Below are 15,935 nucleotides of genomic sequence, written 5' to 3' on the forward strand. Positions count from 1 at the left end.
TTCACACATTCGCACAACAGCTGTTCGATGATAAATCTGTCGTCTTACGAGGTTTCAGATTCCAAAACAAACTGTAGTCGCCTTTGATGGGAAACCAAACCGCGTTTTTCTGACCTTCTGGCCGTCGTCTGTGTGATCGTGGATGAAGAAGCAGAGAACCTCTGAACCTAACCAAAACCGAACTGTCGATGTGGTTCTGTAGTTCACATTATGCAGCAGATGTTAAGACTTTTAGTGCATCTTCTCCAAAAGATGCTTGTGGTCGACACATGAGACTCGTAAAGGATCTGATGATGGATCAGATTGAGATGGTTTCCACTGGGACCATGTGAGAGACGTGTCCGTCCGTCCGTCTGCTCAGTCGGTGTCACGGAGGGTTGACGTGTCCTTCAGAAGGAGTTTCCACAGCAGATGTGGAGGGATGGAGTGGGAGGAGTGGAGGATGTCATATTTTGATATTCCCACAGTGCCATTTGTCTTGAATTTCCATTTTTAGAGAGCATCAATGTCTGTGACCTGCTACAATAGTTTTATGGCCAAAAAACGGACAGAATATTTTTTTTTTGCATCACAGCCTGCTGGAAAAAGTCCCTTTGTCAACAAATTGGGTCATAATTTTGTAATTTATATCATAATGTCCATTTTGGTGAACATACACATTGCCCCCAGCATGTTCATACATGGCAAGTACTCCAAGTAGCATCTCTAATGACTAACACACACACGCACACACACACACACACACACACACACACACACACACACTGTCACATATGTGTGGTTGCAATATGTTTACACGCACAACTGACCACAGAAGCAAACACACACACACACACACACACACACGTTTCCTGCTGCGAGTCTCGCTGAAGGGCGGATGACATCATGAGGGTTGAGATGTTGAATCACAGATGGTCCCATTTCCTTCCACCTGTTTCATGCTCATTTCTAGTTTGGGAAGAAAACGCTCAACGGGGAATAAGGAGGAAAAGTGTAAAAAAAAAAAAAGTTAAAAAACTTTGAGGTGTAAAAAATTAATTTATCGATTAATAGAAGATGTAATACATTGTAATGGATTATTTCAATGGATAATTGCTGAATATCAGGCTTCATACAGGGTTTTTGGGAAAACACTTTTCCAGTCCAGTCTTATGGAATTTTTACAGAACTATTTTTGTTTTGCTTTGTAGTAATTCAGCAGTAAACGTTTCATTTTCCAAAGTATAGTGGAGTAAATTGGTGGTGAAGTGAAGACACGTGTCATATTATCTCATGTGAAATCCTCAGCGCTTGAGAAGTAGATGGCAGCTGGTGTGTAGGATGAAGAGGTGCAGCTCTGTAATTTTGTGAGATGAAGCTTCGTCTTCCTCTTTAGACACTTTTATTTTGATTAAGTGTCTGAGAGACGTTCATGTGAAGCTCAGCCACTATTCACGTGTGTGTGTGTGTGTGTGTGTGTGCGTGCGTGCGTGCGTGCGTGCACCGTTGTGCCAAAATTGTCATTTATAAAGATTCATCGTCGTCTCAGGTGATAATTGTCGCAGTGAGGAATTGAATAAGAGTAAATGAATAGACTTCATAAATTGTCCTTTATGAGTTTCACTTGTTTCAGTTAGCGGTCTGTCAAACCTCAAATTTCACCTCATCATTTTTATTCTAATTATTGTGTTGTTGTGTAGTAGAACAAAGAAACCAGAAACTGTTGCTTCATTAACAAATGGCACATCAACAAAAGTTAAACTTTTTGGTGGAGGCGTCATGTGTGTGTCCAGAAACCAGATTGACGCGTCTCCAAAAAGACAAATCTTGCCGGTCGAATCACGACCGATCATCTGATAGTGGGCGGGGTTTATACCGGGCGACTTTTGTAAACAACCAAGATGGCTGCCGCTGATGAACGATATGAAAACGACTACACTGGTTCACAGACATTGTGGAATGATCATCACAGACGTCACCGACGTCTCCTCTCTGCTCCCGTCTGTTGCTCGACAGACGTCACATGATTCGATCCAATTGCGTCCGGAGGCATTTTGCTCTGCGTCCGTTGGTAACGCCTCTTGGAAATTAGACAATAAACCAGGAGGTCCCAGACTAAAACACATTTGAGCATCAGTCTGGCTACGACACGCTCACTCGCTCGCTGTGAATTTCTCGGCAACATTTCCTGGTTCTTTTCTCATATGGAGTCTCACTCAGACATTTTCCAGAAATGGAAGAGCGCCTTTCCAGCACCTCTCCTCTCGTGTCATTCGCCCAGACTCTGCACAAATTCTCACAAACCCCAATGTGAAACACTGACGATTAATTAGAAACGGAGCTGCGAGGTAAATGTATTATTCAGCTCTGTTCAAATAAGCACTTTTAGAGAAAACTTTATTGCACCTCGTGAGGCAAATATTACTAATCTGCATAACATAAGCCTGGAGCAGAGGGAGGGGGGAGGAATGAAAAGGTGAAGATGTATGAAATATTCCATAACGTAAAGGATGTCGACCATCATTCAAACAGTGACGCCGCTATATTTATTTTCCTGGTGAAGCAGAGTCATAACACACAAAACCATTGGACTGTAGTTATGTAGTCAGTTCATAATTAATGATCGTGACATTGATAATAACAAAAACAATACGACAGCTGTATGTATTGTAAGTTAATTTACATGATAAAGTACAAAACCACAGGTCACAATTTTTTTATGTGCATCAGTGGCTGCCTGTGAAAAACAAACATTTAATTCCACAAGTTTAAAGTTTAGTCGATTTTTAATGAGTCAGGATTCAGAGGAAGTTAAATACAGAATGACTAATGAAGAACACATTTATTTATTCAACACTTATTTTAAAGAGGTTTAGCAAAACTGACAAAACCCAGAAACCTCATTAGGCAAATGTACAAAAACCAGGCCAGGTCCATAACATGAAGATAACATGACATCGTCATCATCATCAGCTCATCTGCTCACTCACTTCCTCCTCCTGTCTGATTTGTTCAAGCAGAGCGGCGCAGGTCAGAGGTCACCCAGCGCAGCGTGACCCCCCGAAGGAACCCGCCGCGGTCGACTGACCCGACGGGAGCGAGATAACTAACTGCTCACCCCCACGGGGTCAACACTGCACCGCACCGCACATCACACCAACCGTGTACACACAACACACACACGTGTGTGTTTCATACACATGCACGCTAAGGGAAACGATTATGACAGGGAGAGCGTTCCAGGAGAGCCGGGAATAGAAATCACAGGATGTTCTGGGAATTGGAGCTGGCATGATCGTGCCACCTGAAGGGGATGGAGAGCAGCGTGTTTGTGTGTGTGTTGTTGTTGAGGTCAAAGAGGCCGTCTGACCCGGGGTCAGACCACATGAGGCCGACTCACAGAACAACTCGCTGAGTGAACTTAAGTTTGAAATAAAAGAACGTGCGTTTTATCCCTGGGATTCGTTACGATAGAGACGCAGACGGGAAAGAAAGAGGAAGTAAATTTGGCAGAGACAGATGTCTGCTGTCCCCGCTGTGTGTCTCTCTCTTGGTGGAAGTGTGTGTGCGTGTGTGTGTGTGTCCATCATACGAGCGCGCTGCTGTGGTTGTACACACAACTTGTACTTCATCCATTATTCACAGCTTCGCATTGAGTGAGAGCGGCAGACTTATCACTGTCCAGCCAGAGGGACGGCGAGGTGAAAGCGACTTAGAGTGTGTGTGTGTGCGCGTGTGTGTGCGCACAGTCGGCCTTGTTGTGCATCCTGCAGAGAGCCAGGTGTCCTGATGTGTGATTCACAACACTCTGCTGCTGTGCCTGTGGAGCATATCCATTTAAATCGCTGCTGCTGCAGCTCACACACACACACGCACACACACACACACACACACACACACACTGCTCCCCTCCTTTGTGTGGACTGAAAACATTCCTCCCCACTGTTCCCAGTGAGCAGGGATGGTAGCTCAGACCCTGGCGGCGGTTCGACGGGGCATCTTAAGTCATTTTGAGCCTCTATATTATATCTACAAGACGCCAGATTCACCGTCACAGTGGTGGACGTCACCTGGCAAAGAAGAACTTGATAAAATATCACCTCCGTTCGTAGGAAGCCTGAGGAGATGAAAAGTTTCACTGAAACGCAGCCTTGAATTAAGAATAAGCAGTAAAACATGAAATACACTTTCAAAATATAAATCACATCACAAAGTAGAACGACGCTCGGTCGCTCGCTGGGAATAAACCCGGGTTTTTTCCTTCTGTATTCTCACATGGACTCTCTCGGACACATTCCAGGAAGTTACAAGGGGGGCGTTCAGAGAATGTCTACATCTTTCCTCTTCTTCATGATCTTGATTCCTTTGGAGTTTCAGAAACCTTGAATCTCGCTGACGCTCCTGAAAGCTAAACTGTGTTTCATGATTTACCCACAATGCAAAGGTTTTCCCTGAATATATTAACATATAGGGAAATTTAAGCATACGCAGTTCTTCTGACACCTTTGTCCAAAGCGACTTACAATCATCGAGGCAGGTTCAGTAGCATGAAGGGGCCCACACACTGGGATGACACATGGAATCGAACACCGACCTTCTGTACCAAAAGTCAGCGGTGTAACCCGCTTTGTACCAGCTGCTATATCTTCCGCTCACGTTCATCTTGTGACGTTACAGGTCCACGCTGATTTTGATTTGTGTGTGTGTGTGTGTGTGTGTGTGTGTGTGTGTGTGTGTGTTTACACTTGAACTTGCGTCCCTGCAAGTGACTGGTTTTAGATTTGCCCCACAGTGTATTTCACAGCAAATACAAGTTATAGAGCTTTAGAGAGTTAAAGTCAGAGTTGGATTTGCCGTCTGTGTGTGTGTGTGTGTGTGTGTGTGTGTGTGTGTGTGTGTGTCTCGGAGAAAGCGTAGGCCGTGTGCTTAGACTTGAGAGATTTACATGCAAAGCGCTGCTGCTCCTGCATCTTAACTTGGGGAAGTGAAGGTTGAAATGTGCTCGGTGCAAATGCGCTTACGACGGGCGAGGAAACCAATTTCCTCTTTACAAGTGGCGACTCACAGTAATGTATTCCTACACTCGACCACCACGCTCACATCTTCTTAACGTGTTTAACTTTGTTTTTCCCCTGGCTAGAGATTCACACCCCGGGAATAACCCCGGGCTCCGATATGACGAGTTCATTCTTCTGAGCTTTTAGGAATTAGCTCTGTGTTGCTCACTGGAAGTCACCGTGCGATGGCTCAGCTGATAAGATTCTTTTATTTCACTCTGTCCACTGAGGTGACGCTCGTGGAGTTATGATAATAGGAAGTGCAGATGCTCCTCCACTGGTTTAACTGAATGTGAACTTATACTGTACGTTAATGCACCAGTTCACCAGAGTATGAGGTCATTTTCTCGAGGGAACAGAAGTTTCATGACCGTAAACTGTGCATGGAAGTACAAAAAATAAGTTCAAGTAGTAACTTATACGAGTGGATGTGGTGCGTTCAGTCATGAGATGTCATCCAACGCAAAGACGCGGCTGGAGGCAAATTTCGTGACACCGACGCGCGTCAATGCCGCAGTACGATATTTGCTTTTGTAGTTCCAGCTCAATGTTTGCGTGGAAGCTAATTATCGTAGAGATCCTCCCGACGTCACTGTCGTCAGTCGCTCTGACGTTGTATGAGACACGGAGGATTAAACTATCATGTCTGTGTTCTGTTTAATCATCACTAAATGATCCTGCGGCCAAACTCGCTGGAGAAAATTCGCTTGAACACTGATCTCATTTCTCTGTTTGTCTGTGATGTTGTAGATTAATCACGCACAGTTTCCTCCTCCTCCTCCTCCTCCTCCTCCTCCCAGTCTCAGGAGCCCACTGTGTATGTTATTATGGGCTAGTACAACATGGCCACTACTAGCCAATATTCCTCTGAGCCCCGTCCTTTGCGGAGACATTTTGGCTTGTTGCGGCCATTTCCTTTTTTGACCAGTCTTGCTCATTTACAGTAGAAATGTGTATTTTCGTCCTGTAAAGCAGTAAGTCAAAATTTCTAAAGTTCTCTTCATATCCCTGTCTTTCAGTTTATGCTAATTAGCCCAACATTTTGTCACTGATGCGTTTCGTAGAGCACATTGAATGTGGCGAATTTCAAGTCCATCGGACGCTCGGTGTAAAGGGGCGCCGTCTTGCCGGAGTCAAATTTTGCGACCATGTGGCCGATTTGTATGATTCCCTCATTCATTATTTACAGTTGATTTTGGAGGCAACTGCCCGAAGCTTTTCTGCCAAAGCTTGAACCAGTTGTACCAAGAAACCAGTTGATGAAGCTGAGTTTGAATAAATAGAGCCTGTAAATGTTCCCTCTGTGTCTTTAGGGGCTCAGAGTGGAAAGCCTTGATTTCTAAACCACAAATCAGGAGGAAGAGAACAGATGTGAGTCGGCCCGGCCGGGCCCGGCCCAGCTGTGGCTGCAGCTAATCTTATTGTCCACATAGAAGATGGTGTAGCAGCTCGAGTTGCACACAGACGTAAGTGAAGGTAATTGCCGTGATCCAGCATTAAGTCTCACAGGGGCAATTAATCTGCGCCCCGACTCCGTCTGAGCATCGTGGGACTTTTGTCCTTCAACACCGAGAGACTTTAGGTCTGTGGAGGTTTGTTTTCCATCAGCTGTCTTTCTGTCCATCACCGTGGATTTATACAACAATGTCATCGCGACCAAACAACCCAGTGCCTTATTTCATTTATGATTAAGTGACATCCAGGAAAATAAATAGCAGCTGCAAGTTAAAGGGATTGAATTTCAACCATCGACTGAGACGGCGTGTGGAGGTGAGAGGATGTCGCCGCTGAATTTTGTTGCCAAAACACGGAAAAAGAAACTGCACCTCTGTGGGCTCAGAATATTCAAACTACATTCGTTTTGCCCTTTTCAGCGTAATAGAAAAAAAAATCATTTCCAGATGGAAACACATTGACAACGTTGCCCTTGTTAGTGCAACATTTGCATAGAAAGAAAGTCGAGGCAGCAACTAATTGCTGTCCCTTGTTTTTCTGCACTTTTCGTATTTGCAGTCGACTCAAAGTACAAACAGCATTTTCTGATTACTTTATTTATTTTTTACACATTTGCATGAAGGATACATACAAACAAACCTTTCTCTTCTCTGATAACACATTGTATATGGAACTGATATTACCATATCATTCTGTTTTGTATGAGCTGGTTCCAGCAGTGATTGATGCCAGAAGGCTTTTATGATCATGGACTCTTTTTGTTTAAAAGGCCACGCCCCCTGCTGCCCTGTGAGCTCATTGATTTGTGTACCGTCCTATACAGCAATACATCAGACAGATGATTGCTGACTTTCATTTTAGGAAGATTTGACAAAACACAAACATTTGATGATTTCTCTGAATGTACCCTGGTGGGAGACGGAGCGAGTGAAGCCGTGGCAGCACAATTCATCCATTAAACAAAAGCTCTCAGTGACGCCGGTGCACATATTGAAAGTGAGCGGAGTCTGTCTCCACGAAATGAAGTGTAATGCAACAGATTGAGGCCGCGGGTGTGTTATTGCTTTGTGTGCTCGCCTCCTTCCAGAGTAATGTGTTCAGGCGCTCTGACACTTGATCTAATCAGCTGCCTCGTAGTCGGATGGAGAGGAGGAGAACGTCCTCGCCTGGGAAGGGGAGAGTGAATCGAGCGAGTGGGAGGAAAAGAGAGAAGTATGCAAAGAAGGTGGATTCACACGCAGGAAACAAACATGGATTCACACACACACACACACACACACTCACACACTCTCACACTCTTCCAGCACGTCCATTTCATTTTTGTACATCATATCGGATGCCAGTAAGATTCCTGTCGGACTTATAGGACCGGCGGGAGATGGCTTCACTCTTGATCTTGGAAAAGCAGCGATCGCTCCTTCAAATGCGTCCTCCCATTCCAAAGGCAGCGATGGATCCAACATGTGGATCCCTCCCGGCGCCCCCAACCGTACCCAGGATTCATTGCGGGCTATTGAGGAGTCTTTTTTTAATCTTATTAAAATGGTTTATTAACTCCAGCGTTATATGGTTTGCATGTACACTTTGAGATTGCTTTTAGCAATGAAAAGTGCTCTACAAATGAAATATATTATTATTATTATGTATAAAAGCCTTTCACACATTTAACTTACTCTCCTCAACACACAGTTGTGTTCATGTACAGTTTGACACCTTCCTCCTGGAAGCATGCATCTCGCCTTCACCCTTTTGATCACTACATTTTTTGCTTTGACGTTGATTAATGACTAATCATTTAGTCCAACGGGACCGTTCCCCCTGTAAGACAATCCCACGTTCCCAGTCATCAATCATCCATTGATAGAGATGTGAAAATCCTGACTGAATTAGCATTCGTCCTTCCCGTATACAGAGCGGAGACTTCTTCTCCCGAACACGTGACGGCGTCACGGACACGATCACCGTGTCGGCACCTCTGGGTTTTTTGCCTTGATGGGAAAATAAATTAGCGGTACAGCTTTCATAAATACCTTTGATATTCCGCCTCATCTCCAAGTTGTGTTGTCAAGTAGCGTCTTCATTTATTTTTAGCTGGATCTCTCTTTCCCTGTTTTGTCACTAAGTGAACAGATTAAGTTGAGGAAAGGAAGACGGAGGAGGATTAATGAAGGCGTCAGTGCAGCATAATGAAACTTCACCTTCTCCGCTGGATTTGAAGAAACTAACAGTGGGATGCAGAAGACGCCTCCTGTGTTATTTTTCATCATTCTCTTCTGATAACTAGTTCATTACAGCTCTTTACTTTAAGTCATAATCGTATATAGTACTTGTAATGTAGATGAATCCACTCAAATGTTTGGTATTTTTGTGAGATAGGCCAAGGAAACTTTGATCCTGAGTCCAGGAGAAAATATTCCTTTTGCTCGTTCGAGACACTGAGGTTTATGATTTGAATCCCGAACAGTGGAACTGTTTGGGTTTCTGCTAACGGACACAACTCCCTGTCCCCCGCTCTTATCGGAATTGTCATCTGCTCGAGAAATACTCCACGTCCCTCGCTCCCGCCGGAATCACAGCCCCATCTCTTCAATCTAACCCCCTTCAACCTGCTTCTCTCCGCTCTTATCCTTAAGCAGAAATAAATCCTTCCCACCTCTCTCACTTCGGCAACTTATTCCCTCTCCTCACAACTTCACTGTCATAGAAAAACGTCTGCAGGTCGGAGCAGAACTTTTTCTTTGAGCTTATTAAACTGGGGAATAAAACGCTGACCAAAAATTGAATTTCTTGGGGATTCGGTTAAATGTTGCAATGACTGAATTGATTTTCCCAAAGTATAGACACTGCCAGAGCGTAGGCAACAATTGCTGGTTGCCCCGCCACTGCTCGCCATGGATACAGGTCTCACAATCGTACGCTAGCACTTTGTTGACCAATTGAGGGCAACGTCCCAGCAATGAACACCCCGATTTATTTATTTTATCTTTTACATAATTTGAGGTTTGTTGGATTAGACCCACATCGCTCCAGTAGTCATGATCTCAGGTTGGGACAATTCAATGAGTCTGTCTTCTGCCTGTTTCCAATAGGGGTGCGTGCGTGCGTGCGTGCGTGCGTGCGTGCGTGTGTGTGTATTTCCCATCTTGCCTTGATGAAACCTGTGGACATGTTCCAAACAGCTGTGCTGATGGTTAAAATCAGTTTCAGACTGAGTCCATGCTGCGTTAACTCGGTCACAGGAGCGAGTATTTGGTTGGGAACAACTTGTGTCCACAAAGATTTAAAAGCTGTAGCTAATAATTGATTTCACTTTATGCTTGTTGCATAGCACAAACCAGTCATAAAGTCTCCTCCACCCCTTCTGTCTGTCCTCTCACATGTCTGACATCGACTACAGCAACTTGCATCTGGTGTTTTCACATTCCTCTCCCGGAGAGTATTTTTATATACTTTAAAACATGACTGGAGGGGAACTTTAAAATAACTGTTCCTATCGCCCTTTATTATCAGAATCGAAACTGGATTTATTAAGGAAAGTTCCAGTGTTCGATATCACGCCCTGTCTGCTTTCCCATCCTTGTTTTTCCTCCTTCTCGCAGCCTTTTCCTTCACTCCGCTCAGCTCACATCCCTCCCTCTCGCCCTCCGGCTCTGATTCAGCCCAATCTGAGCATTGATTTTTTTTTTTTCTTTCGAAAGAGCTATCGAAGTTGTCAAGGCCAGGCAGAAGTGCTCCTGCAGGGGCACAAGTTATGAACGTTATTAAAAAAGAAGCTTTGGGAAGGTGGGAACGCGGCGATGACTGATGCACTTCAAACACGTGTGGTGGGTTTATTTCTTTTTCTTTTCTTGCAGCTTTCTCGCTTGTTATGCATAATTTATGTCGGGAGCTTCCGCTTGTGATTAGCTTTTATTATCAGTTAATTGTTGAATCTATAAACCGTGAAGACGTATCGCGCAACTTTCCCGTCACGTTGCTCGTTCGTGGGTGAACCGATGTGTGTGTGTGTGTGTGTGTGTGTGTGTGTGTGTGTGTGTGTGTGTGTGTGTGTGTGTGTGTGTGAAGGGTGGGAAAAAAAAAACCCTCCAGGTTTTACTGATGGATTTAATATGGCGGCTGCAGGAGATCAGCTCTGGGCTGCGGCGAGCGTCTACGAGCATTTCAGGAGAGCGGGACTGAGCGGAATTGAACTCGGCCTCTCTCGAGATGGAGAGCTGCGGTCACAGGACGGGCGGCAGTTACTTGTAATGTGTGTGTGTGTGTAGGTATGTTGATGGAGGCCATAGCTAAGCTGTGCAGTCGTTCATCCTCCCAGCCAGTCTGCCCGCTAAGCCCCCTCGTATTCATCTGATGCTGTTTACATCCCGCCGGGTCAGAACCTCGCTGCTCAGGCCTGCCGGGGACCATCTGTCCCGCGGCTCGCCAACAACAGGCGGGACACATGTGAATACGTGTCTGAGCGGTCACACATTTCATCTCGTGCGAGGCGACGCATGAGGAAGACGAATCCTCCTGGAAAGTTCCGTTTGCTGAAAGCGTGAACTCCGTTTAGGGGAAGACAAAAACAAAACGACGTAATCTTCTTTCGTTTGTCTTGGAGCAGGCGAGGCATCGTTCCGGAGCCTGGGAGAGAGAAGTTCCTCGGCAAACATCAAGAGCTCGCGACGCGAGAGGGGGGTCGGGGGGGAGAGCGCGTCTGAAAGGAGTTGAGAGGTTTCTGAAGTGTCTGCGTGGTCTTTGTTCTTCCTCAGATGAAGACGTAGCAGAGTGCAAAACTCTTTTCCTTTTTTTAACGTGTGATAACTAAGTGGCTCAGGCGTTGGGATTTATTTCCAAGCGGCGCGAAGGCTCCGTCATTAAAGAGTTAGCTGGAAGACGCTTTCTCTCCGCTGCTCTGTCTTTCTCAAACACCAGGTTCAAACTAGAGTCGCTCTCTCACACCTTCAACAACACAACCAGCTCCTTTCGTTGCTTCTCTTCCACGAGAGTTTTCCCCGTCAGCTGAAACTTCAGCCTGTTCCTGCTAATGCAGGAATATTTATAGCCTAACGCCCCCGGGGGGACGCGGGCGAGGCCTCTGCCAAATGGTGAAAAAAAACAGCCAATGTACATTTTCGTAGGTTATTAGCCATTGATTTTCTTCCTCCGGATTAAGAGGCGTTGTAATGCTAAGCAGTAGAAATTGGAAATGTGTCCCGATATGCAGTTATCAGCTGGCTGGAGAGAGTCAAGGCAACGCTCGGACACACACACAGTCCAGGCACACACACACACCCACACACACACTTTGCTGCAGTGTGTCTGCTATCGTAGGATCACACACTCAGGAAACAACGAGAGAGAGAGAGATAGAGAGAGAGAGAGAGAGACAGAGAGAGAGAGAGAGAGAGAAGAAGAGGGGGGGAGAGAGAGAGAGAGAGAAGAAGAGGGGGGGGAGAGAGAGAGAGAGAGAGAGAGAGAGAGAGAGAGAGAGAGAGAGAGAGAGAAGAAGAGGGGGGGAGAGAGAGAGAGAGAGAGAGAGAGAGAGAGAGAGACAGAGAGAGAGAGAGACAGAGAGAGAGAGAGAGAGAGAGAAGAAGAGGGGGGGAGAGAGAGAGAGAGAGAGAGAGGATGCTTCTTTAAAAGAAACAACAAACCATCTCATCAGGACGAGAGCAGCCTCTCCAATTAGCTCCCCTTATTATTCCAATCTGTGAGATGGAAGGGAGCACAGCAGAGAGAAATCAAACATCCCCAGGCCAAGCTCATTTAACATATCCTCTCCGGATGGCGGGCGGGCGGACGAGGCGGGCGGGAGGACTGGGAAATTAAACAGGAAGATTTCCAGAGAGAAACACGCTCGACACCTGCAGCCATCGCGCGGCGTGGTGGAAATTTGACGGGAGCAGATTTGGTGCGTGCTGGTTTTATCTGCCGTCGCTAAATTGCTGAAAAACCCCCCGCGCGCTGGGCGACTGCCAAGAGCGTAATGGAGTCTGAGAGGCCGTTCTTTATTCCGTTTTTGTCCCGTCCACTCGGAGTGCACTTGGGTGGGATGACTTGCATCTGTGTGAAGGAAGCTAAAATAAAAAATGATACGGATTGCACTTTACTTATTGCCGGTTGCTGAGTTCCACTTTTTTTTTTTTCCAACTCTGTCACTTTCACCTCAAACACTTTGATTTAAATCTTTTTTCTCTCTCTCAGCCTTTAAAAGTGCAAGAATTGTCCGGGGCGCGTTGAAAGATGACCACTTTCTGTTACAGCGCGTGAACGCAGCTCTATTAGGAGGAAATGAAAAATGCCTCGGTACAGGTGTGGGGGGATAATTGCAGCTTAGCTGCAGCGCGGGGATTTGTTTCAATACCTGCCGCCGTAATAAGACGGCTGAGGATTCTGTTCCGTTTGAAAGCTCCCGAGACCATTCTCTCTAATTCAACGTTGACGTATGAAGAAGATATATATCTAAATCACGTCCGTTACCGGCGTTCAACACTGTTGTGTAATGTGGGTCAAAATGGATGATGGTCATGATAGGCCAGCCTATCACAGGGCCACATACAGAGACAAACAACCGTTCACTCTCACATTCACACCTACGGTCAAGTCTCCAATGAACCTGACCCCATTCTCATGTCTCTGGACTGTGGGAGGAACCCGGAGAACCCGGAGAGAACCCACGCACACACGGGGAGAACGTGCAAACTCCACACAGAAAGGCCCTGAACCGGGACTCGAACCCAGAACCTTCTTGCTGTGAGGCGACAGCGCGCAGCCCCCAGATGATGAAGTATCTAAATTCTTTTTATAATTCTTTTATTCTAGCGAGACAACAGCCGACACATCTTCTATTTTTCCTCCGAAGTTAGTTATTTTGTATCTCTGGCGATGCAGCGTGACGTCCCCCGTCTGTTTGAGAGCTCTTTAGATCGACAGAGAAGAGGGGGTGGGGCTGTTTACGGGGGCTCCTACTGTTCGGTGCATGTTCATGTTCATGTATGTACAGTAAGCGAGTGCAGCTGTTTGACCCAGATCCATGTGTGTCTTTCAAGGTCAGACAGTCAATAACTTGAACAGCCTGGAGGCGGAAAATCACATTATAGCTGGAGACCAAAAAAACAAAACTCTTTGAATCCGTAAAACCAACACTTTTCCCTAAATTTACCTTTTTTCAAATCTTTGTAAAATAGAAAAAACAAAGTTTCTCTTCTGCCCGGTCTTTTTAAAACCGGAGATTTATTTCCACATTTGTCGCGAATAAATAATATTTCCGAGTGTCGGAGCGCCGCAATATCAACCGTATTGAATAATAAATCAGCCTCTGTGTGAAGTGCCTTCAGGTTAATAGACACTCGATGAATAAATAACAGGAAACACTCAACACTGAGTTATAGAGAGCAGCATTCTTTCTTTTTTTATGATTATTTCAGGCCAAATGAATGAGTTCTTTTGTGGACCTCAGAATTGCAGTTGAGTGCACCGGTTGCTTCAGATTTTAATTAATGCACTGGGGTCTTTAATATGGATGTGGGGTTGAGCCATATTGTGCTGGCAGCAGTTAAAAGAGAATTCATTTCTCCGCTCCGACATTGTCTCTTTTAATTGAATAAATAAAAGCAGCTCTCGGTCAAATAGTGGTTGTATATTTTCTGAGTGATTATCAGAGCCAGCCTGGATAATAAAAGGTGAGTTTGATTAGTGTTCACACGGATGTAGCTTGAAGAGAAAAGAAAAGAAATATAACAGAGCTCAGTGTTTCTCTTATCCCGAGTGAATCTGCTTTATCTTTGATTCTGTCCATAAGGACACAGAGAAGAGTTGTATTATTGTTTATTGATGCCTGGATTTTATTCTTTATTCCCATTCGCACCATATGTGTCTACTCTTTTCTTTTGTCTGTCCGTCACCAGCGTTTTGACGTGTCGCATTAGAAAAAGTTTATCGAAATGGAAAAATTCGAGAGAGAAAAACTTTGCAAATTCAATTTCTTGCTACTTGAGATGGTTTTTGCCTTTTGCAAAAAAGAGTTAATGCGGAAAATGGGAAAAAAAACAAATTCTGAAGTAGCGAACGTTCGAGTCACCTGACGTCTCCCCATGTTTCCTCTCCGTTGCCAAGCAGAAAGCAGTCTGTTGCCAAGGCAACTGTTGTTTTGTTTTCTGTTTGCAGCCTCTTCTTCTTCTACTGTTCCACCCCGGCCGTGTTGCTGTAGGCCTACGTATCTTAGCTTATTCGCTCCAAACCAGTTGGTGGAAACACACACACATTTTCTTTTTCGCAAACTTTCAAATGTTTGCTTAAAATTCAGGTAACATTTGGATGGAAGCAAATCTACTGTGTCCAACTCGCAGGTGGAAGAAAACCCTCACCTGTTATTCAACCGCCTCCTCCTACGTTCCCCAAAGGTCACCGCTGTTCCCTCTTCGCCATCGTGTTCCTACGGCAACTCAAAAGCCCAGCGGGGTTTTAACCGCCGCGTCAATCACGGCCGTCCTGACAACCGCCATCCGTCTCTGCGAGGAATCCGAGTGACGGGAGAGAGAGGAGATACACTTCCACCGTTCAGACAGAATTGAAGTCATATTTCACAGCTGGAAAGCGCGTCAGGAAAAACATTGTGTCTGAGAAACAAGCGCAGCTCTCGCTTTACAGATGGGCCGGGGGAAACGTATTAGTTAAGTTCTGACCTGAAGTGCAGCGATAAGTCAGGTAGTTCTGAGCCGCGACACTCGCGAGCAGCAGACATTTCATTCAGCCCGTCACTGAAACCTTCCCTCTCTGGTCTTACATCTCAGGGATTTATACATTTTGTAAATGAAATTGTGTGATTTCCTTTTAATTCCTGTGTTTAATTCTCTCTTTTTTAAAAACCCTGTCAAAGGTTCAGCGACTCATGCCCACGGGGCAGAAACCTGCTGTCACCGGTACTTTCACAAGTGCTAAAGTTCACACCTGTTCTCAGCACCTCATAAAAATAAATCCCTTTCAAAAATGACTAATGTGACAGGGTTTCTTCATCTTCCATCTCAACAGCAAAGGTTTGGTTGAGTAAGGCAACTGAAACAAGTTGCTAAGAGATGAAGATCGATTGTTTTCATTCTTAAATGTTTGATCGCAAGTAGGAGAAATTCATAAACTATAATTTCAACACGTCGACATCCTACCTTATGGATTTTATCATATCATATCAAATCTGCCTTTCATATTTACAGAGCTGATTGTGAAAAGGCAATTTAGTCTTGAACTCACGCTCTCTTAGGTTTGACAAGAGTCAAAAAATGTCCATCGTGTTTCCCAAAACCACCAAGATGATGATTAGTTTTGTCCTCACACCAAAGATGTTCAGTTCACTGTCACAGAGGAGCAAAGAAACCAGAAGATATTCACTTCATAAAAACTACCTGAACCGATTCATCGATTATCAAAATAGCTGGCGATTAATTAAGTGGTCGATTACTGATCGAT

General features: G+C 45.0%; 1 protein-coding gene across 4 annotated transcripts in view; it reads left to right on the forward strand.

Moving 5' to 3' along the window:
• gfra1a (gdnf family receptor alpha 1a) overlaps window positions 1–15,935 on the forward strand; it is a 67,694-nt gene that overhangs the window by 15,525 nt on the left and 36,234 nt on the right. The window lies entirely within an intron of this gene.

The sequence above is a fragment of the Scophthalmus maximus genome, chromosome 10, assembly GCF_022379125.1.
Source record: "Scophthalmus maximus strain ysfricsl-2021 chromosome 10, ASM2237912v1, whole genome shotgun sequence".
Lineage (NCBI taxonomy): Eukaryota > Metazoa > Chordata > Actinopteri > Pleuronectiformes > Scophthalmidae > Scophthalmus > Scophthalmus maximus.